This window comes from Sarcophilus harrisii, chromosome 4 (assembly GCF_902635505.1).
Source record: "Sarcophilus harrisii chromosome 4, mSarHar1.11, whole genome shotgun sequence".
In the NCBI taxonomy this organism is placed as follows: Eukaryota; Metazoa; Chordata; class Mammalia; order Dasyuromorphia; family Dasyuridae; genus Sarcophilus; species Sarcophilus harrisii.
Window position 1 is genome coordinate 330,528,257 of NC_045429.1, and position 24,279 is coordinate 330,552,535.

General features: G+C 34.7%; 1 protein-coding gene across 2 annotated transcripts in view; it reads left to right on the top strand.

Moving 5' to 3' along the window:
* The first annotated feature begins 1,375 nt into the window (after positions 1–1,375).
* SPOP (speckle type BTB/POZ protein) overlaps positions 1,376–24,279 on the top strand; it is a 74,551-nt gene continuing 51,647 nt past the window's right edge. The window contains exons 1-2 of one of the 2 annotated variants that reach the window (XM_003768366.4): positions 1,376–1,513; positions 3,697–3,829. The gene's annotated coding sequence lies outside the window, so the exon portion shown is untranslated. Of the gene's footprint in view, positions 1,514–1,580; positions 2,101–3,696; positions 3,830–24,279 lie in introns of those variants that run through there. The other variant, XM_023502446.2, reaches the window with a different exon arrangement.

Here is a 24,279-nt window from a genome sequence, read left to right on the forward strand (position 1 = left end):
TCTGGCAGCAAGTCAGCACAGTGGATAGAATACCAGACTTGGAGACAGAAAGACTCATCATCTTGAGATCACTTCCTGAGTATGATCCTGGCAAGTCACTTAACCCTGTTTACCTCAGTTTCCTCATCTATAAAATGAGCTGGAGAAGAAAATTCCACATCTTTACCAAGAAAATCCCAAATGGGATCATGAAGAGACATGACCGAAAAAGATCGAATAACTACAAGAAAATTTGTTTGGAGCATAGATTAGAAAAGAGAAAAGTCTTAAGGTAGAAAAAATATTTAGAAGGCTTTTGTAACAGTCCAGGCAAGAGCAAGTAAGGGCCTGAACAAAACAGGCATTAGAAAGAAGGCAGTGAATGGTTACTTCCTAGGACTGCGGGAATCATTTGGGTTAATTTGGTGAGAAGGCAGCAGCAATTTATTCATGTTCATGGGCAGACAGATTAGCTGTTTCTTCCTTTCTCTGTCCCCACCTCCAACACTCCCTTCCTTTGTTGTTTATCCTGTTGTACGTTTTGAGTAAATATTCTATTGGATTTCTGTCCTTCCAGGTGGTCAAACAAATGACTATTGGGAGGTTAGAAGCTCCTGAGTTGTGGATTTGATTGATTAGTACCGAGACTTTGTTTCAGAGCAAGGAGCTGAGGTCAGAGTGGGCTACATATTGATCATCACTGAGTAAATTGTTTCTCTTTTCTTGACCTAGGACCCCCTCCCCTACATCTCTTGGGAAGTACTAACACACATTTCTCTTGAAATTCCCCTCCAAGGATGCCCATCCCCTGCGTCTAAGTGCAGGAAATGTTGGAGTCCCCTTGTTTCTGTGGTGACAAATTTCAGATCCATCCCTGAAGCCAAATTCGCCTATGATGGTAACGAAAAAACTAGCGATTCAGACTCAAAACGTTTCCGAATTTAAAGCTGCCCCTTAAAAAACTCTTTTCTTATCGTAGAATTTCACACCATTCAAATACCATTATCTGGAAAAGGAAAGCTCCAGATCATGTTTCTCTGCTGAGCTTTGAAAGGTTAGGACGCGCCTCAGCCCTTGCCCCCAGAGCCTTCGTCCACTCTGCTCCGCCCTGCACGCGACTCCTTTCTATTTCCGCTTTCTCCTCCACTTTTTTTGCTCTGCGCCCCTCCCTCGCGCTGTTTCTCTCCCGCGTCTTCGACCTGGAGCTCCGCGGATCTGCCCCAGAGGACCCCGACGCAGGCGTTCCCAGGAGAGGGCAGGGCAGGCCTCAGAAAGGATGGGGCGGGGGGAGAAGAGGCGACGGAAGGCAAAGGGTGGGAGGTGCCACGTGGGGGCGGGGTGGGGCGGGCACGCGCTCAGTGGGCTGACGCCGTGACGCCATGACGCCAGGCCGGTGTGTATCCGTCTGTGTGTGTGTGAGTGTGCGCGCTCTGCGTGTTTGTGTGTGTGTCCGCCCGGCGAGTCCCGGATGTTGCGGACAGTATGAGGTGAGCGCACGGGGACGGGGACCAGCAGCTGTCGCGGCCGCTCTCAGGTGAGTGGGGGGAGGAGAGAAAGGGGATTGTCCAGTCGGAGGTTGGGGGGGGTGCCTTTCTAAGGGGCTGACCAGACCCTCCCCCCCCAACACTCACACACAGACATACACACACCCTTCCTTCTCTACCCCACACTCGGGCGATGGCGTGAATCTGACGGCTCTTCAGCCATCCGGCCTTTCCCTCCACTCTGGCATTGAATTCATGTACACTTGGCCCTCCCTCTTCTGCGTTCCCTTCCCCCCATTCACTCCCTTTTGCCCCATCCCCCCCCCCATGCCAAATAGTGAGCTGTCGCCGGAGGCGAGGGGAGAAGGCATTACGCATGCGCGAGCGCTACCTAGGCGGGGTATGTGTTCCTTCGCTGTCTTAGAGGCGCATGCGCAGCATCATGCTGCGGGGACCTGCTGGATAACGATCCCTTTTACCCCACGTAGTCAGACTGTGGCTCAGCCTGATTACTGCCAGATAGTGAGCTGCTGTTGCTGTCCAAAGAGAGAAGTTGGTTTGTTTGAGGCGGTCAAGGGACAAAGCGTTGTTCTCGCTTGGTGTTGCAGCGGAGGCCTCCGGAGTTACACGAGCTCAGGTCCTGGGGCCAAGTCTTCACCCCCTGCACTTACCTCCCACTGCGGTTGCTAATTGTAGGATCACCTCCCCATTATCAGAATGCTGCACCTTTTGAAGTCATTATTGTGAATACTTCGAACGCTCTGTAAATATAATTGGATCCAGCTCAAGGTGACCAGTTTCAGAAGAGGGCTAGCCAGCCTCCTCTAGGAAGAAGGGCTGGCGGTTGTGAATCATGACACTGTGAAATAGGTCTTCCCCTGATATAAAGTGCTTTCTTTTCTTTCTGAACACAAAGAGTGTGGCATAATAGTTAGAACGGGAAGTCTGAGTCAGGCCTGCGGAGCTCTTATCCCAGTTTTAAGACTGACTTGTTCTGTTCCATAATAGAATCTGCGTGTGGGTTTGGTTGTTTTATTTTTTTTTTTTTTGTAAGGAGCACATTGTTGATGTTTAATAAATATGAAATGCTGACGCAAATAGAGATTGTTCATTGAAAAATTTTTGTTTCGGTTTTATTTTAAATTAGGGAAATAATGGTTTTTTTCACTTGTAGACAAGAGATTAAAATAGTTAAATATCAGTGGCCTAATTCTCCTGGAATCATCCAGGCTCCTTCTCCTTTCTGCTGGTTATTTCACTGATCTTTTCACTATAACAAAGTTTAGTAGGACTGTGAGAGGTACAGTGGTTGAAACTGAAACTAGTCATTGTCAGCTTGTTAAAAAAGTTAATCAAAGTGGAGATTGGAACAATTGGCTGAAATGACCAAGAGGAGCCAGGGCATTTTGGGTGGATTTCACTTATTCATGTTAACTTTTTTCCCTCCTTTAGCCATATTTTCAATTCCACATATATTTTTCCTCCTGCTTCTCCTACTATCCATTTTTTTTTTTTTTTTTTTTTTTAGGATTCAAGTTGAAAGTAGTAGAGAAACTTTTTGCCTGCTTTTGGACACTGAAAGTCTAATTACCATATTCTTGGCCCTATTCTAACTTTTCTGTGTAACCTTCCCTGGTCTTTGCATAGTTGACCTCCCTTTTAGGACTGTTACCTATCACCATGGTTACAGCTAGAATAGAAATGAAAAGTCAGAAAATCTGAGTGGCTTTTTGTAGAAGCATTACCTGGTGGTAGCAAACATTCCATCATCCATGGGAAAGAACTTGGGAAAAGCACCTTCTCTCTATGTATAGAGCCTGAGGCATTAATATTGTGAAATCTCTATAGACAGTGTAAGAGAGGATATCAGAAATTTGCTTCCCTTTAAATGGAATGTCTTAGAGAAGTCTGATACTTGATGTTTGATGTCAATCTTATACAAACTTATATCAGGTAATGGTAGTAACATCAAATGAAAAGATAGATGTGAACTACAGTTGAGAAGTATTAAATGATCATTCACCTTTGCAGGATTTTTCCCCTTGTCCTTTAAATGGAATTTTTGTATTATAAAACATATGTATATGCATACATACATAAGTACACATAAATATACATATAAAAACATCTAATTTTCCAGGTGCTTTCTGCAACTTGTTTTATTTAAATTTCTAAAATTGTTAAATTTCATAGTACCTTGGATTTGTTGATAAATATTATCATTGCTTTGCAGATGGGGGAGACTGAAGCAAAAATAGAAAGTCATCTGTGCTGGATCACACAAATCATTGACAGAATTGAGAAGACATTACAGATGTCCTGAATCCCAGTTCCTCAATATATGTGGTTCCTCCATGTAAATTCTTGTAAGACTGATTCTCATGTTTATAATAAGTTTTAAGTAATACAAATTTGTGATCATATTATGGAGAGATACAGTAGGAGAAGCTGTATTTTTATCTTTAAGAAGCTTCCAGTTATTTTCATGAGACAATGAATTTTTGAGCAATAATGAGAACAATTACAAAGCAACAAAGCAAAATAATAGATTATACATAAAATTACTGAAAAAAAAAAGTGAAGAAATAATTATAGTTTATCAGTGTTTATCTCTGTGAGTTTCCTGAATTAAGTGAATGTTGTTCCAGTTTTGAAGAAGGTGAGGAATTTAGATTGATGTAGAGAGTATGGACATTTAATATTATGAATTTACAAAGACAGGAATTAGCAAATTTTGCATGTGAGGGGTTGATTGTAGGAATTGTTAGAGGAGTATGGCAAGAATAATTGTATGAGATTTTTGACTGAGAAATTTAGATATTATACTGTGGGCAATGTTGAGTTCTTTTAGCTTTGAGTCTTTGGATGATTTGATGAAAATGTCTTTTGATAAAAATATTCTTTTAAAAAATAGATTTTTATTGATTTTTCTACATTGTCTGATTTCCCCCTGAATCTTTCTCTCCTCCTTGAGGAGCTACTCCTTATATCATAGCATTTGTTTTTAAGTAAAAGAAAAAAATAATTGACAAAACCATTCAAAACATTGAAAGAATATAGCCTTAAATTCAGTGTTCCTTTCTCTTCTTCCTACACTTATCCACATATCTATATCATTTCGATTATTTTGTGATGATTGTTCTTGAGAAAAATATATATTGTAAGTATAAGATAAATTAGAATAGTTGGATTGAACAGGAGAGAGATCTAAAGCAAGGAGATCAACTAATTTGAAGAAATCTTGGATAAAGTATTGAAGATCTGGATTAGGAAGTGAAGAGGGAAGATTATAAAGGCATTTAAAATTTTTTAAAATTATTATTTATTTAAAACAATACTTCCTATTGTAACAAGATTATCATACTCATTTTTTAAAATTTTGAGTTATAAATTCTTTTCCTTTCTTCTATCCCTCCCTCTTCTTTGAGAAGGCATTTATCAGTTATACATGTGTAGTCATGCAAAACATTTCCATATTAGTCATGTTGAAAATAAAACAACAAAGCAAAAACAATAAAAATAATGAAAAATATGCATCATTCTGCATTCAAAGTTCATCAGTTCTATCTCTCGATGTAGATGCACCTTTTATCTTGGGTATAAAGGCATTTTTTAACAAAGAAATGACAAGGCTTATTGTTACTGAATGAATATGAGGGCAAAGGAGAAGCATTAAAATGACTTCTGAGTATTGAGCTTAGAACACTGGGAGGACCAGACAATAACTCAGAAGTATCAAAGAGGTAATAGTTTTGAGAGAGACTATGAACATGTTAAGTTTTGGGTGGAATCTGAATATTCAAGTAGGTAGCTGAAAAGATAAGAAGTCAGGATTAGAAATGGAAATCTGAGAGTCCTTAGTATACAGATGTTGGTTGAAACTATTTTTGGGAATAGATTATTTTTGAGAGAAAAACAAGTTCAAAGACTAAACTTTGGGCCAGTAATAAAGATCAAGGACAGGAATGATCACTGATGGAAACAGGAAAAGAATTTTTAGGGGTAATATCAGGAAAGTTCTGTTACAGAGGCTGAATGAAAGAGTATTTTAAGAAGAAAGGGAGTGGGCAGCATTGTCAAAGGCAGCAGATACATTTTAAAAGTATGTCAGTTTAAGCTGAAAAATCAAATTTTAAACTGTTTGCATTTAGGATGTAAATCTCATGAACCATAGTTTTTGTCCTTATTTGAGGAATGACATTATATTTGTCTAGAGGGTGCTACTGGATATATGTGATGGGGTTTTTAAAACCAAATACTAAAATTAAAGATAGGGACTTGTTCTTTCTATTCTTGGCACATAATTTTTCTGTTAAGTGTTTAAAATATCTTTGTACAACTGATTTTTGGATGTAAAGTCATGGATTCTCTGCCTGATTCTTGAAATAATGATAGTGTCTTAAGGAAAGTATTATTTTGCCCATTCCCTTCCAGGTACCCTTTCTTCCTTCTCTCTTCCCTTTCTTCTTTTTTAATTCTATAGGGTTTAATTCAGAAATGGTAGGGAACTCTTGCATGTCTTTAGAAAGTAACAGTGTTTTTTAAGAGGAAGGATACTCGTGATGAAATTTAAAGATCTATATTGTGTTTGGAAGCTTTGGGGGAATGGGAAGAGCAGGGGAGTGTGTTATATGTTTTGGATCCTTATAAAAACAGTTGTGTATGTATATTTCTGTATTTCTGTTTTTTCCCTTTCTACATAGCTGAAATGTTATATAAGATTATGCTGTCATAAGGTGTTTTGTTTTTTTTTAATACCAGTAGTAGATTTTCCTCATAAAAACGAAATGAAATTGAAATTGTACTTAATTACGAATTATTACGTATAGGCCATAATCTCTCATGTGTATTCTGCTTGATTTGGCGTTTTGATAAGTACTGAGTGCTTTCAATTTCTAGGATAATTGTAAACTCAGAGAATTTTGGTTGCATCCAAGTTATAGTTTGAAAAATTCACAATATTATGGAAAATAAACACAGCTGAGTCCTATAGTGGAACTCATTTGGTATTAGGAGTATGAAATTACCCTAGGACCTTGGCTTAATCTGTTGTACAGACTTTGTATGTGCAATAGTTATAATTCGGGTGGTTTCTGTAACTTGATCTGAAATACAGACATCTCTATATGATAATGAGCCATATTATTACAGAATTTTATTATATATGTGAGTCATCTTTGCTTACTTGGCCATTTTGTTGTTTTACTTCTAAGCTTTCTAAAGTTCTTTGAATTCCTACTTTCATACCAATATTAGTCTTATATTAAAACCTGTCTCTTTTTTCAAGCATCCTAAAGTTTTCCTCTTTCCTTTTAGAAGTTAAGAAGAAATGCCATGGAAATTCTCTTAATACTACTTGTTTAATAATAAGATTGAATTAAGGGCGAACTTGATCAAAAATAGTGTTTGAAGGAGATTATTCTGAATATTTCTCTCTCTCTTGTTTAAACACTATGTACAGGAAAACAATTCCCCAACACGGACTCTTTAAGGAAAGCTTTAGACCTTCATTCCTTTAGGACAAATATTTAAATAAAACTGATAGGAGTGGCCCAACTCCTCTGTTGGCAGAGCTGGTAATACAGCTTTGGGAATGTTAGGTTAAGTTAAATGCTAACCTCATAGTGGGAATTAAGCATTCAAACATTAACCCTTACCTGGCATTGCAACCTGCTATTCTTTTAGCTGTTGTTTTTGAAGGGGATTAGTTGTTTTTTGCTGGCATAATTTTAAGTCTACTAGTTGTCTCAAGAAATATCATGAAATATTTCTATACAAACCTTGTGAACTGCTCTTTGGTTTTTAGTACATGTCCACTATTCCTTAAATTGGCTTCTATATGGTAGACATTCCTTGGTATTTAGAAGTGGCTAGGACATTAACTTGGGCATACAAAACTATGCTTTTGATTAGGATAATATCTCCTTATCCTAATATAGAAAAATATAGAAATCAGTTTATTTTTATTTTGGCTATAGTGAATTTCATTTTAAATGCTTTTTATGTTTTATTCCAATCTAATAAGAAAACTCAATTCAAACAAAAACCTAATCAAGTTGTATATATTCAAATTTTTTATCTTATTATGAACTTGACAAAGAATTGATTTTGTTTGTGTACCTACACATATGTATACACATATAAATCTAGTATCTTAAATGAATTATTAGACCATATTGGCAGATTTTAATGAAAACAAATATTTACAATATGAAAGGTGCTAATATATGATATCGATACCCCTCCCCCAACCCCAAATTAACCCTTGAACAAGATACTTGTCATGAAATCAGACTGTTCTTCTGACTCAAATATCATTGTTGTAGCCTCTTTTAGAGAGGCATGACATTTTGAAGCAGTGAAGGACAATTTTCCTTATACTTATGTTTGGGGAGAAGGGTAACTGTTGTTAAATAGGGCTCTGCTTCTTTGGCCTTTTTAGTAAGGCTTTGTTGGATTTTTAAGGGAGAGTTCAGGAATACCCACCTGGAATCAGGAAGCCCTGAGGGCAAAATGGGCAGCTCTGATACTTCCTAGCTGGGTGACCCTGGGTAAGTCACTTCATCCATATTTGCCTCAGTTTCTTCTATATAATGTCAGCATTTATCTCCCTGGAGTTGTTGTAAGGATCAAATAAGATAGTAATTGTAAAACACTTAGCACAATGTTTGGCACATAGTGCTATATAGCTGCCACCATTATCATTATCAGCATTTAAAAAACATGACAAATTTTGAAATAATGAAGTGGAACATCTCTGAAGTGGAACAATTAAAATCATCCTCCAAACACCACAATTTAGGTTCTCCTAGTTGCTTTTCAAACATTCTTCAGAGTTGGATGTTAATCTCAAAATGGCGCCTGCCATAAGAAAGTTAAGCTAATGAAATGGATATTATAGTAGCAGCAAATGCAAACTTAAAAATCTTTGGCAATTACCTATAAATTTGAAACCTGAGCCCTTTTGATCAGAAGGTTTAATTTTGTTCTTTGTTGCTAGAAGTGAAAAAGGCATTAGACTAGGAGAGAATCTCACCCAAATGACTTACAGCAGACCTCTGAAGTGGCTTGGGGAAAACACAACCTTCCCAAGCAAAGCAAATTTTCTGCAGAGAGGGGAAAAATCAGGGAAAAATTTCTTTGTGGATATTTGACTTCTCATAGAAACTCCATTATTGTCATCAACAAGCATGTGCAAAACTCTGGTCATGTTGTTTTGTTTTTGTTCAATTGTATTTTATTTTTTCCGAATACATTTAGTTTTCAATATTCATTTTTGTAAAATTTAGTGTTTCAAATTTTTTTCCCTTCCTCCATTACCTCTCCCCTTAGCAGGACAGCAAGTAATCTGATATAGGTTAAATATATGCAGTCAGTTTTTGATAACTTCCAAGTAAATGGTTCATACAATAAGAGCTTGAGTATATATTTCAGAAGGGAAAGATAAGTGGGTCAGGATGGTTATAGAAGACTTCTTGGAAAAAATAGGATGTGAGAGGGGGTTTATAAGTATGTTACATTGAAGAAGGTGCTGGAGGTGGAGTGGGATGAGGGAAATAGGAGAAATGGCAGGGGGAATGGGAGAAATGAGAAGTAAAGAAGCTGGAATGTAGGTGACTTGTTGGAGAACAGTGAATGAGTAATCTAGTAGTTTGTTGGTATAGAAAGTTCTTACAAAGTAAAATGGAAAATAAAATTGCAAGGATAATTTGGAGCCAGTTTGTGGAGGCTTTTGAATGTGAGGCCAAAGAGTTTGGAAAATAAAGGGAAAGAAGAGATACTTAGTCCTTAAAGGTTTTGGGGGGAATGATGTTGAAAATAATGTTTTATTTACAGTAACAAATGGGATACTAGTTAAAAAGCTTGTATGGTTTGTATGGGGCTTTCTGGGGTGGCAGAGGGAAAGGACAAATTCAAGAAATATTAGGAGGAATGAATTTGACTAATGGAGACTGATCAAGTAGAGTTGACTAGAGAGAGAGGAGTCAAAGATAGTTTTCAGGATTTAAGCTTGGATGACTAGTTATATAGTTGTTATTCATAACAATTACTATGTCAGAAAGGAAAGTTTTTTTTTTGTTTGTTTGTTTTTTTTTTTTTTTTTTTTGTGGAGTAAGGATGAGAGTTTAGTTTTCAGCAACCTGAGTTTGAGGAATGTTGGTATATGCAAGTGAATAATTATAGATGTGGAACTAGAAGGTAGGAAGAAAGATCAGAACATTAATCTCATAGATTTTAAGATTTACCCAGAAATGAAAGTTGGAATTGGAAAGTGCATGAGATCCTTTAGTAGCTAAAGAAAGAGATGAAAAGATGGTTGAGGAATGAACCTTAGGATATGCTCACATTTTAGTAACTAGAAGAAGAGGATTTAGGAAAGGTAACTGAAGAAGTGGTAAGGATAGTAAAAAGAGGAGTAGGAAAGTAATATCATCAAATACAAAAAATGAGAAAAATTAGAAACAACTAAAATAAAGAAAAAGTCATTGCATATTTCAATATGAATAGTTTTTATTTTAATACTTAGGTGATATGGAGATGAGAAAATGGAGGGAGTTTAGGTGGTATTTGGTAGTAAGATGAAAGGAGTAGATTATTTTAAAGTAAAAAATTGTTTTTTAATGTAGATAACAACTAATTTATTGTACCTATAGATTCAAATTAATTAGTATATCAAATTTACTTAAAATAGGGTACCACTAATGTAGTGAAATACAAGTGTGTTGGGCATAGAACTAAGATAGAATATAATTTTACAGCATATGGTTATAATTGCATTTCAGAGGATGGGCTCTTACACTCAATGATTTTTGAATTAAGGCTTCTATTATATTACAGATTTTCCAGTATGCCCTATTTCAGATAAATATATATTAAAAAATAAAATTTTTCATTGCAGTGAGTTTTTGCTTTACTAAAGAATTTACATTAGAGTTCCTTTAAATCAGTTCTTAATTTTTTGTGTGTCATAGATCCCAGTAACAGTCTGATGAAGCCAAATGACTTCTTCTTTAACTGTTTTTAGATGAATAAAATAAAATATATATGATTATAAAGGAACCTAATTATACTGCATTTCAGTATACAATACACTGTTTCTGAAATAGTTATGAATTTTTTTTTTTTCATTTACCACACTTAATTTATTAGCTTTCCATTTGAAGGACACTCACCCCACCCTCCAGTTTTTTGTGAAATTTTTTTTTAAAAGAACAAGTTCATGGACTCCAGTTTAAGAACCACTGCTTTAAATAGTAAGTTCATTTACTACCTTTAAAAAATTCCTTTTGTAAAAGTTTTACATAACTTTTCAAAATTTTTGAATTTTTTTTTTGAAAAAAGATTTTGAAAAGAATCATAGCTAGAAAGAAGTTATGTGATCTAACATCTTTATTTTACAGAGGAAAAAACTGAGGTCCAAGAGATTAAGTAACTTGAAGTTATTAAGTATCGGTGGAAGGATTTGAAACTATTTACCCTCTTGAACCTAGGTCTTCGTTATTTCATAGTCTTGTGCTTTCTCTTTTACTGTGGTCACCATAAGTGACTCTTCAAGGGCTTGACATTATTTTCCACAAATCTTTTTATGGGTTTAAAAAAATACTTTGGGAGGATTCCTTGTAATTCCTATGAAATATTTAATATTTCATTGGCAAGGATATTTTATCTTATTTCCCCCAATCTTATTTATTTCCTATATGTTGTCCCATAGCTATACATTTTTAATAATTAACTGAAATGGGACCTCATAGAGTCCTTATAAGGTAGGAAAAAAAAAATTAAAGAGGGAGGAAATCAGGTTGCTGGGGAGGCTTAAAAGTCAATCTTTAGGTTCAGAATTACATGACCAATAAGATGGAGGACTAGATATTTTTTTTTTAATCCTCATGACTTCTCTAAAATAGGAATTTATATACGAGGTAAAACAATTTTAGCTATCTTGGACACCGAGAACCTAAGTGAGATAAAAACCTGATAATCTAACAATAAAGAAAGCTATTTATTCCTAAACCATAATGTGCTCATGGAGTATCCTCTTTCCCACTGCTGCCAAACTGCAAGCTTGTAATAGAACTTAGTTCTATACCTGGTCTTCCTCCCCTACCTTCCCTCATTGCTTCAGAAACTCAAACATAGAAATCTAAAAAGGCCACAACAGCAGCTTTTCAGTACTCTGCCACAATAGAGCTCAGCCAGAGAACTTAAAAAACAGAGATACATAAAGGATTCTGGCAGGATATGTATGTATATGTGACTTTGAGGTATTTCACTATGCCTGAAGGCCAAACTTTCACTGGGGCCAGATCTCTTTCACTGCAAATCACTTGTGGCAGAGGTAGAGATTGGGTGAATTGTCCAGCTTGGGAAAAAGTTGAGATGGCTTTGAGGTCCATCCCCCAGTGAAACTACCATCAAAGCTGATTGTCAGAAAATGAGCAATAGGAGAAAAAAAAAGGGAAAAAATATCAAAATTACTAAAGTTCTCAGGAGAAAAACAATATTTAAGATTATGAACAAATAAACCAACTCAGAACATATTAATAATAGAAGAGAATATGGCTTCCAGGTCAGGTAAAGAGTTCAGGCATTTATGACTAAATATGTTAAGACAAAGGAAAATGAATTAATATCTTATTAGGCAGAGGATTCTCTGGGTTTTGAAGAGAATATGATACCCCAATAAGATGTTCCTGAATGGTTTAAAAAAGAAATAAGACTTGTGAAAGCAGAATTTATGACCTGCATAGTAGAAATAATTGGCAAAAGAGAAAAACTTAAATACAAATACATGAAAGTGAAGGACTGTCTGGAATAAGAGAAGTAAAAAGCAGTAACATAATCATGCAGTGAAACACTGATCTCAAAGACAGGATATACAGACAGTTTAAAGATTATAGAACTCTCAGAAGAACATATCAAACCATAACTCAACAAACAATACTAGGTAACTGTCCACAACTTCTGAAACAAAACAAATTGCTGATTAAAAGAATCCACAGTTTGCGTTCAGAAACAGCAAAAAAATCTTATGTTTCAAACTTCAAGACACATAGTAATTAAATTGAACAATTCTGCTGATACACAATGAATTCCTCAAGTGAATTGGAGAAATTTTAAAATATATTTTTATTTATTTCTATCATTTAATTATAAATTTAAAATTTCAAATATAAAGGAAAGGAAATTCAAATAATACAAGATTACCCACCCATTAGAAACTACATGAGGATATAGAATAATATGTTCCAAACGACAAAGAAGTTCAAGTTGCCCTACCATGCAAATCTGGGCCTACCTATTAAAGGAAAAATGATCCATGTTCAATAAAAAAGATGCATTTGAAATATTCCTGGAAAGTGAACTAGACTTGAAGAAATTTGCTTTTTAAACACCCTAGACAACAGAAATATAAGAAAAGTAAATAAATACAGCAACTAAGCACAACGTTTTAACAGAGACTATTAAAAGTGCAAGCAGAAGGTCAGATACAGATGAAGTTGGAAAAACTGAGACAACATGGACTAAATCTTATATCACCGCCTATAGGTGAATCGGTATTTTTTGTTGGACTAAATTACAGCATGAGAAGGTATATAAAATAGAAGGGAGGAAGAATATAGAGGGAATATATAATGTACCTAATTAAAAGCAAAGGCTAACAATAATGAAAAATATCCTGTAATCTCTCAGGAAAAAGAGATTCTATAGGAGAATTGAGTAAGGAGGCAAAGGGAAAGTGAATGAAAAAGGAGCAAATCTTGTTTCAGTGGTAGAAGTAGATACCATTGATGAATGCTTCCATATGAGAAGGGATGTGTGTGTGTGTGTGTGTGTGTGTGTGTGTGTGTGAGAGAGAGAGAGAGAGAGAGAGAGAGAGAGAGAGAAATCATGGCCTTACATGGACATAATATGCAAAGATTTGCTGTTTAGAGAGACCATCCTGTTTTAGAAGGAGATTTTCAAGCTCTGAAAGCAACTGACACTTAGAAGAGTAGGAGGAAATGTACACAAAAAAGAAATTTGGGGGCAAATGGGAAAAATGACCAAGAGGAGGACAAAAGTAAATGAAGGACCTAGGAAAATTCTTGCCATGGGGAAATTTATTTTCTATCACCAGCAGAAATTAGTATTTCCAAGAGTGAGATACAATAGAAAATAGAGGTTGGGGGCAAGATCTATGGCCAATAACATGAAAGTGATTTAGAAAATATCTGAAATGAAAAGACTAAAAAGTATAAAGACTAAATAAATATGAAGTCATAGAAGTAAAGAATAAAAGTCTAGAATAGATAGAAGGGGAAGATAAGATGATGGGAATTTTTTTTTTTAGAAGTAAAGTAAAATTAAAAAACTAAAAGCAAGTTGAAGGGAAGAAGAGAAAGGCTGGGGGTAGGATGTGCTATTTAACAGAAGGGAAAAAATGGGAAAAATTAAATAACAGGTTAAGAGCAAAAAAGAAAAAGGATTTAGTAAGCAAAACTCCAAAACTAAAGAAAATCCTAACAAATGGGGAAATAGATAGGGTTGAATATGAGAGGAAGAGATCTGGTAGAAATATAGTTACTTTAAGCAAAAATAACCAAGGAGAAAACATTGTATCTATAGGGAAAGATAGGAAGAATCCTAATTAAGGAGTGGGGGGAATCCAATCACTGTTAGAGACAAATGTAACCAAATATAAACCTAACTTATATACCTTCAAATATGAAGTAGCTCAATAAAAGAAAAAGTACAGATAAGAAGACAGAACTCCACAATCTCTAGTTTGCCAGAAGTCCTGGGGGGAGGGGGGGAGGGAATTTATTATGTATCAGTCAAATCCAAATAAGTAGGAGTTGGCAATCATGCTATTGGACAAAGCAGAAACAAACAGGTTCTTTGAAAAGACAAATCGGAGGGATAAACCATATGATTAAAAAGAATAAAGCAAGAAAATAAAACCAACATAATAGCAAACAAGATGAAATCAGCAAAGCCGTGATGCTATAAAAATAAACCCTCAAAAATCATCAGCTTTCCTATGTCATAACAAAATCCAAAAGGCAATAATAGGAAAATTCCATTCCAAATAACTACAAAATGCAAAAGTGTCCGAGGATCAGTCTATCAAAGTTCATGATAGATTTGTGTAGATTCAAATATGTTATTTTCCTTTAAGAAGTAAAAAACAATTTAAATAGTTGGAGGCATATTCAGTGATCATATGATAGCTTATGATAATATAAAAGAAAAATGTTACTACTACAGTTAAATTTAATATTTATCAAATTATCAAAGGAATGTGTTACAGAATTTGATTAAAGAAAAAATTCATATCCAAAAACAAATCTATCATCAAGGAAAATGATAGAAAAGAGATAAGAATTCAGCAGGAACTAGACCTTTATATTATAAAGCAGCAGTTATTAAAATCATTTGATAGTGGTTTTAAAAAAAACAAACAAAAAATATAGATTAATGGAACAGACTGGACAAGGGAGAATGAGAAACAAAATTCAATTCAATAAAGCAGAAAACAAATTAGAAAACTGCTAGGAAAACTGGAAAGCAATCTGGTAGAAATTAGGCTTGGATCAACACCTTATACCATAATCTATAATGTATTCTAAATTGATGTGTGACATATTAAAAGATCATACATAAAAAAAACTGGAAGAGGGGCAGCTAGGTGGTGCAGTGGATAGAGCATCAGCTCTGAAATCAGGAGGATCTGAATTCAAATCTGTCCTCAGACACTTAACACTTCCTAGCTGTGCCACTCTAGGCAAGTCACTTAACTCCAATTGCCTTAGCAAAAAAAACCAGAACAATAACAACAAAAAACCCAATACATCTAGCATGAAAAAAGTGGTTGAATGGGGGAGGAGGAGAAATCTTAGTATCAGATTTATCTGATTAGATATATAATCCATTTGATTTGACGTGTAAAATATGTAAACAATTAACATGTATTTATATGTGTAAATTTGTGTGTATGTGTATATATATATATATACACACACACACACATTAGACACATATCCCCAAAAGCCATTTCCCAGTAGATTTAACTAAACAATTTTTCTTTTTACTTTTTATTTTTTAAAGCTTTTTATTTTCAAAACATAAGCATAATTTTTTAACATTGACCCTTGCTTAGTCTTGTGTTTCAGATTTTTCCCCTCCTTCCCCCCACCTTCTCCCCTAAATGGTAAGCAATCCAATATATGTTATTATACATGTTAAAATATATGTTAAATCCAATATGTGTAAACATATTTATACAATTCTCATGCTGCACAAGAAAAATCAGATCAAAAAGGAAAGTAAATGAGTAAGAAAACAAAATGCAAATGAACAACATCAAAAAGAGTGAGAATGTTACCTTGTGATCCACATTCAGTTCCCACAGACCTCTCTCTGGGTGTAGATGGCTCTTCTTGTCACAAGATCACTGGAATTGGTATCAATCATCTCATTGTTGGAAAGAATCACGTTCATCAGAATTGATTGATGTATAATATTGATGTTGCCCTGTACAATGATCTATCTCCTGGTTTTGCTCATTTCACTTATCAGTTCATGTAAGTCTTTTCAGGCCTCTCAAAATCATCCTGCTGATCATTTCTTATAGAACAATAATATTTCATAACATTCATATACCTTAAGTTATTCAGCCATTCTCCAACTGATGTGCATCCACTCAGTTTCCAGAGTAAACAAATTTTCAAAAGGATAGCAAACTATCAACAGCCACATGAAAGAATGTTCCAAAGAACAAATAATGAAATAGAAATTACAAGACAAGAAAGAAGGGAATGACATATAAGCTAAATAATAAACACCCAATTACATGTACAAGTTTTGCTTTATAAAGATCTCTGTGCTTTGATACTTCAGTTTTTTTAAACCATTGAAACAGTAAATATACCATCTAATCTTTTCACATGAGTTTTCTGCCACTATTTGCCAGTTTTAGCAGAAAAGAAAAGAATATGAATAAATAAGTCAGTTTTCACATTAGAATTAGAAAAGCACTATCATTTCCAGTATAAAATGAACCAAAATGTAGTTGAGCCCAAGAAATTTTTTATTAAATGTATTGTCATAGGATTATAAATTCAAAGATGGAAGTGAGCTTAGAGTTCATCTTACACAGCCTCCTCATTTTATAATACATGAATGGTAGACATTAGAAATACTTATGCAAATAATTGGACTAGTCAAAAATTCTATGAAGTATTAAAAACTTGAAGCATCAGTTTAGTGGCCCTTAGTTTTGACAGTTGAAAAGCCAGTTATGATGGTATTATTTGCATATATGATCTTATTGGTTAACTATAAAAACAATTCTAATGAGTTTGGGTGGTACCCAGATAACCAATGAATATATACTTCTTGATCACAAGACTGTCTTTAGCCAATCATAAGTCATTGTTCTCTTTTATGTCATAGAAGTAGTTTGGCCATTAACTTAGCAACCCAACCAAACATCCTTTCAGTTTGCTCTTGACCACAAGAACAAGTAGAGTGTTAAATTGACTGTGTATTTTTTTTTTTAAGATTAGATTTTAAGTAAAGCCTTTTTTTTCCTTCCTGTTCTACTGCATCGATTCAAGAATGTTCGTGTGATACTCAAGTATAAGAAGCAGAGCAACAAGCATTTAGGGAGCATCGAAGTGAGTTTTCAAGGACATAGTCATCTCATTCTAGCCGAAATGATTTACTTGCCTCTTTAGTTGTATGACTGCAGTATTTGTCACTACTGCTTTAGTAGTTTTATTTGTAAGTTAGGCTTTGATCTGTTAAATTCAATCTAGTAAGTGAATTTTTTTTTTTCTTTCTGGAATCCATTAGACAGAACTTGCCAGAATTGGAAGACTGTTGAATTTTTTATTTGAATTGCATTCTATCTTAAAGGGTCATTTACCAGAATCATATGCCTGCCTGGTAAGGGTGTTTTCTCTTAAATGCTCCTATTAATTTCTTCTACTGTCTTGGTGCTTGGTATTAGAAATAATCAGTTTTAGCATCAAGGTTTAGTAGAAGAAAAGATGGTTAAGAATTAGGAAATAATGGGTTCTCTAGCTGATTCTGTCACTAAAATGTGTGACCTTGGGCAGGGTCATTTAACTGCTCTGGCTATGTCAGCTCTTCCAACTTCAAAATGAGAGGGCTAGACTAGATAATCTAGATAGACCCAAGATCTCTTCCAGCTCTCAAAGGTGTGGAAATAGGAGAAAGAAGGAAAAGAACCTGAAACTAGAATAATCTATTTTGTTATTATGTGAAGGAGAGTAGTAAGAAGCTGCCAGACAAAGCTTTGACAAAAGTGAAGCCCAAATTTGGTATCTCCCACCTCTCACTTAAATCATCCCTTTCTAAATTCTTCATCATTCTGTTAATTTATTAATTAGCTGCTGTGTACAAAATGATGGGTATATGCTAGATTACTAGTGTTACAAAGACAAATATGTCAAATATCTTGTTCTGAAGGAACTTGAGTTTAATAGGGGACATATTGTATAATACATGTTGGAATCTTTACAAAGTGTTAAAACATTTCTTTACAAAGTCTTAAGACATTGGAGTTGATTTGATCTTAGAAGAAGATATTTTGGGCCAGAATTTGAAACAAGGTACTAAGTGGAACTGATTGAACAATGCTTGTGTTCATACCTCTAGAGAGCTCATAAGTATCTAAGTACTCAATGGAGTTCACAGTTTGGGAGATTCAGGGTCTAGAAAGAGATATGTGAATTCACACCTTCCCTTAGGGCCAGAGAGCATGCTGGGAGATATCCCACAATCCCACTATTGGAGAAGTAGCATAAATAGAGCACTCTGGGAGATACAGGAGGGTACTCGCCTCAGTTGGAGATTGAGAAGCCAGGAGTCGGAGTTGAGCTGGAGGCTGAAGAAAGCAGAGGCAGAAGCCAAGGACAAAGCTGCAAGATCTCTTGGAGCCAAGCAGAGAGATAGGCCTCAACTAACCGGGCTAATTTGGAAGGAGAAATAAACGTTCGCATTTTTACCAGCTGGCTGCGATTTTGGAGTAATAATTTATTTCAACTGAGACTAAGGCTGCCTCCAAGGAAAACCTTCACAATACATGCACACACACAAAAGCTGACAAGAAGAGTTCAGTGACAATTTGAAATGGGAAAGGCCACTTTTGCCTGGGAAGGTCAGGTAAGACTTTCTTTCTGGAAGAGCAGGCAACTCTGAATTGGACCTTGGAAATATCCAGAAAGGCTTTAATTAGTGGTGATTAGACAGTGGAAATCTATTCCAGGTGTGGGGACTAGCTGACTGTGTAAACTAGGAGAAGAACAGATGCAAAGGACTATGAGTACAGTTTAATTGGAATGTAGGGTACATGAAGGAAGAATAGTATGAGAAAAACCTGTTAGAGCTAGATCATGTACTCCATCATTTGAACTTTGCATATCTTCTTTTCCCCAAGGCGTTTATTCTGTAAACTGAAAACTTTCTCTGAGCTTAGTCTAAAATTTTTTTGACCATGTGAAACCTCTGCAACATTTTATTTTTTAAAAAAATTAACAGCTACAGAATAGTTCCAAATGTAATAATTTTTCCAATTAAATACCAGAAATAGAGTGTAAAGCATATTCTCGTTAAATACAAACTTTCTTTTCATTGAATGAATATTTTGCATCAATTTTGATGCAAAAAAAAAATTTATGTTGCATCTTGGAACATAGAAATTGTATACACTGGAACAGAATGACTAATATCAATTAGCTGCTTAAATTACAACAGAGACTTTTTTCCTTTAACAAAACTGACTTTTTTCTAATCTCTTTTAGAAGCATAAATGCTAGGAAAGTAATTTTAGTTTACTTTTAGATTCTGTGGCTGACTCCTTATAATACTTTATCAGTATAAACCAGAAAGTTAGTTGTATTCAGACTTGCCAGTCAAAAACTTTGGAGTAGCCTCTGTAAAAGTCTCAAAACTTCCTCTCTCAAATGTAATAGTCCTTAAGAAGCATACATATAAGTCCAGCCTTTATTGGAATGTTTATTTTCTATTAATACGATCATTTAGTCATGTTTGTAATTTCTGCAAACTTGTGGTGCCACAATTCAAATCCAATTTAATTTTTTTCCCCAATAAATGGAATCAGAGTGATTGTTATATCATACTATACCCAAACTTCCCTTTTCAACCAAAACTCTCAATATTTCCATATCCTTAGCTTAACAGAAGATTTGTGTGGGGTAGTCATTTTTCAGTAGCAGTATTAAACTGAATTGGAAATTAGTGGTGTGATTTGTTCATGTCTTATTTTCTAATGGTTTGTCTGTTTAATTGCTGCCTGATGTCTTCAGTGGAAACTGCTGGCATATAAAAGTTTTTGGAGAGCCTGATAAGATATAGATCTTTGCAATTAACTGGTTACCAGGGTAACTAGGCTTTTCAGTTGGTAGATGCAAGAAGAAAGTGAGAACAAGATGGTATCACAGGACTGCCCAAATTTTGTGAGTTTGAGAGGTGTTGTTTCTTAGTGTGGATTTATGTCTGAATTCACAAATTCCTTAAATATAGAATTCCATAATGTTAATTTAATCATCACATAATAAACTCCAGAGTTCCATTTTGGGGAACATAACATCACATAATAAACTCCGAAGCTTCATTTTGGGGGACATCGTTAGGTATGTACTATAAATTTTTTTGTTGACCTAGATGGAATAATAATCTAGAGAGATAAGCAATATTTCATTTGGCTCTCTATTTGAGAGAGGCAAAGATTCTCTCGAGAAAGAGATGGCAGGAAAATTTGTTGTCTGGCAGAACAAGGGATTAGTTTTCCTGATGGAAGACTTTCAGTTTTTGAGAATTAATATAAGCAAGTCTCTCTTACCTTATATCAAGTCTTTTCATATATATTCCTGAGACTAGAATAATTTTTTCCTCCTAGCAGAGTAGAATTGGTAGTGGTGAGATTTGGCAACTGGTAATAATTGTGAGACATTGGGACTGGTCACCCAAACTTATTTCTTAGTGGAATTTGCTTTAATCCCACCGGACTGTGTTCAGTTTTACTGTAATGTTAAACTTGTGTAAAGTCCAATTTTTTTTTTAATGGTAGTACTTTTTGTTATTTTTGCAGCTAAACTCAAGTGGATGGTGTTTTAGGACAGCCTTGCAATGGTTTTTTCCTTATTGAGTAATGTTAGAGTTGGCTTTTTTTTTTTTCAGACATATTGATAAAATGATCATTTGGATATTCAGAATATATGCTCTCTGAACTTCTAAAGGAAATGATTTGTTTTTATTATCATTATTTTTTACAAACTCCACTTAAAAAATTCTACTTGTGGAGTTAGAACTTATTTAAAGAAATCTCTTGAAGCCAGATAATTATGAAATCAACAAAACCTTGTTAGATCAAGGGAAGAAGTTGATCAATCTGTATGGTGGTCTTCAGTTACATCTTCAAATGCTTGTTGGAATAAATTTCTACTTGAATGGATGTATAAAAAGTCATGTCATATTCATTTAATGTGTGCAAATTTTAAAGTTCTGAGCAAAAAGAGAGAAAAATAGCAAATTAAATAGTCGCAGTAATACTGTGAATCTCTAGCTCTCTCACTCTTGATTCTTTGGTGGCTCTATACTGTGAATACCTTGCTGTGACAGGGTGGGATTCTAGAATCTTGACATCATACTACTGACAAGCTACTCATTTTTGCTTAGGGTTACAAAGACAAATAGGTCGCATATCTTGTTCTGAAGGAATTTAGAGTTTAATATGGGACATATTGTATATACATATGCACAACGCAAAAGCTGACAAAAGAGAGAAAGAAGAATTCGGTGACAATTTGAAATGGGAAAGGCCACTTTTGCCTGGGAAGGTCAGGTAAAATAAGATAATAAATTGTAGTCAGTTTTGATGAGATACTTATAGAATATCTAGTTATCAAATAGGCAGTTGATAATATGGAGCTGGAGCTCAGAAAAGAGTAGAACTGGATAAGTAGATACAAGAATCATCAGACTTAGAGATGATAATTGAACTGATGGAAAATATTGAAGTCAATAAATGAGAAGATAAAGAAAAGGGAAGAAGATCTAGAATAGAGTTTTGAGGGAATCTTCATAGACAATATTATATATGAAGATCCTGCAGAGGAGACTGAGAAGTTAGGTAGAAGTAGAATCAAGAGAAACCGTCATGAAAACCTAGGGGGGAGAAAAGAGTGTCCTAGAGAGTATGGTCAACATTATCAAAAGGTTCAGATGGATTAGAAAAGCCATTACATTTAGCAATTTACTAGTCATGAGTAATTTTGGAAAGCCTAGTTTCAGTTAATTAACCAAGTTTGGAAACTTGTTCCAAACTTGTTGGAACTAGTTTCCAAACTATATTGAAGAGAGTTTAGAAGAGGATGAAAAATGAAAAAGTTGAGATAAATGACCTTTTTCAAAATAAGCTGATTGAACCACTAAGGATATTTTCCTAAAACTCAGATCTTATCATGTCATCCCTTGCTGAATAAATTCCAGTGGCTTCCTGTTGTCTCCAGAATCTAATACAAAATGTTCTGCTTGACATTCAAAGACCTTCAAAACATAGCCCCCTACCTTTTCATTCTTTTTATACCTTGCTCTCCAATATATACTTTTCTTTCTAGTGACACTGGTTTCTTAGCTGTTCCACAAACAAGATACTTCCATCTTTCAGCCCCCAGGCATTTTCTCTGGTTGTTCTCCCTATCCGTAAAGCTCTCCCTCTCCTACTCTTCTTCAATCAAACTAAGGAATTTGTAAGATTATTATTTTTATTTTTAATTTTTGTGCTGACTGTAGAACCTATAATCCAGCTCTTATGCTTCAAGATAGGACTTTTTTGTCTCTTCAGCCCAAGTTCAGTGTATTAAAATAAAGCAAAAAACATTGTTGATGGGAATTACAAAGATTAGGACTTGAAAATTGAATAGAGAAAACAACTTATAAATAATTTTAAAACTATATAAGAGGCAAGGTTGCTTGCCTGCTCAAAAACTTGCAATTTTTCTCTTGGCCTCCTTCACCAAATCCTAAGACCTTCAATGATTTGTATCCTTTCCAATTTTATATTTCTTCTTTCGCTCTATACACTACTAGCTAACCTTCTCTCCTGTTTTTTTTTTTTTGCTGAGGCAGCTGGGGTAAAGTGACTTGCCCAGGTCACACAGCCAGGAAGTGTTAAATATCTGAGACCAGATTTGAATTCAAGTCCTAACTTCAGGGCAATTGCTCTATCTACTACACCAACTAGCTGCCCCTCTCCCATTGTTCTTTAAAGATATCTTGTGCAATTCCCACCTTTGCTCATAGCATTCTTCCTCAGTGGAATCCATAGACTAGTCGGAAAAATCCAATCAAATCAATAGACATTATAAAGCAGCCACTTCAGACTAGCCAAGTTCTAACTTATTCCTGGGGCAGAAGAAGACTACTATTTAAAATAGTTCTTAGCATCAAAGAACTTACTTTCTGTTAGAGAAAAGAAACAGTACACATTCAGGTATATAGAAAAATATATACTAAAGACCTTGGTATTTTGGAGGAAGAGGCAATAGTAGTTGAGAGGATTAGAAAAGGCCTCATTTTACGTATTACATGGGTCATCTAGGCCAACCCATACTTCGAATAGGAATTGCTTTTTCTTTGTATTTCTAAGTATTAGTACAGTCCTGGCAAATAGTGCTTAATATGCTTATTGATGTTTTGATTTACAGCATCCTGAGAAATGGTCATTCAGCCTCCACTTTAAGATTTTCAGTTGAACACACATTCCCTATTAATTAGATAGCTCTAAAAGATAGGAAGTTTCTGATGTGATAATGGTAGTGATTGTTATTATATATATTCATTCCTAGTTTTTTGTCCCATGGGGTCAAACAAAGACTAAAATGTCATTGCCTCTGTATTTATTTCTCTTCTAGAGAACCTTTTCTTATCCTAGACAAGAGTGATTTCTCCCTCTTTTGAATTTATATAATAGAACTGGAAGTACACTTTTAATAAGAATGGGTGTTGTATTTTATCATATGGTTTTTGTTAATTTGATTATTGATATAATCAATTATGCTAATAGTTTTCCTAATATTGAACCAGCCCTGCATTTCTAGTATAAATTCTACTTGGTCATGGTGTATTATTCGGGGAATGATTTTCTCTAATCTCTTTGCTAATATTTTATTTAAGATTTTTGCATCAATATTCATTAGGGAGATTGGTCTATATTTTTCTTTCTCTGTTTTCATCCTACCTGGTTTAGGTATCAGTACCATGTCTGTGTCATAAAAGGAATTTGTTAAGGAGTCCTTCATTCCCTGTTTTTTCAAATAGTTTATATGGTATTGGAGTTCATTGTTCTTTAAATGTTTGGTAGAACTCACATGTAAATCCATCTGGTCCTGGGGATTTTTTCTTAGGGAGTTGATTCGGTTTTCTAAAAGGGGACTATTTAAGTAATTTATTCCCTCTGTTAATCTGGACAATCTACATTTTTGTAGGTATTCCTCCTTTCACTTAGATTTATCAAATTTATTGGCATAAAGTTGGGCAAAGTAACTCCTAATTATTGCTCTAATTTCCCCTTCATTGGTGGAAAGTTCTCCCTTTTCATTTTTAAGGCTAACAATTTGATTTTCCTCTTTTTCTAATCAAATTTACTAATGGTTTACTTATTTTGTTGGTTTTTCATAAAACTAACTTAGTTTTATTTATTAATTCAATAGTTTTTTTTACTTTCAATTTCATTAATCTCTTTTTATTTTTAGAATTTCAAGTTTGGTATTTGATTGGGGATTTT